This window comes from Octopus bimaculoides, chromosome 5 (assembly GCF_001194135.2).
Source record: "Octopus bimaculoides isolate UCB-OBI-ISO-001 chromosome 5, ASM119413v2, whole genome shotgun sequence".
Taxonomy (NCBI): domain Eukaryota; kingdom Metazoa; phylum Mollusca; class Cephalopoda; order Octopoda; family Octopodidae; genus Octopus; species Octopus bimaculoides.
In genome coordinates this window covers 117,571,359-117,572,018 of record NC_068985.1, presented here as the reverse complement: position 1 = coordinate 117,572,018, position 660 = coordinate 117,571,359, and positions in this window count along the sequence as shown.

Sequence of the window (660 nt, the reverse complement as noted above, 5' to 3'; positions counted from 1 at the left end):
ATATATATATTCATATATATATTCTCTCTCTCTCACACACACACACACACACACACACACACATATATATATATATATTGATATGCGTGTGTGTTAATGTATGCACAAGATAGCTTATATAAACAGACAGTTAGCTAGCCTGAAAGCAGATGAAAAGCAGCTGATTGCCAAAGAGTGAGAATAGACTAAAACAAAAGAAAAACAAAGAAACAAACCAAAAACAAGAAAAAAAGAGACAAAATGAACATTGACACTCGCCTATAAAATGACTTAGCATATATATTTTATGAGAAAAATTAATTAATTATACATACATACACACACACACATATATATGTATTATTTCTTTACTACCCACAAGGGGTTACACACAGAGGGGACAAACAAGGACAGACAAACGGATTAAATCGATTATATCGACCCCAGTGCGTAACTGGTACTTATTTAATCGACCCCGAAAGGATAAAAGACAAAGTCGACCTCGGCGGAATTTGAACTCAGAACGTATCGGGCAGACAAAACACCGCTAAGCATTTCACCCGGTGTGCTAACGGTTCTGCCAGCTCGCCGCCATTATATATATATATGTATGTCGCACACAGATATATGTCTGTCTGTCTGTCTCTCTCTCTATGTATGTATGTATCTCTCTCACTCACT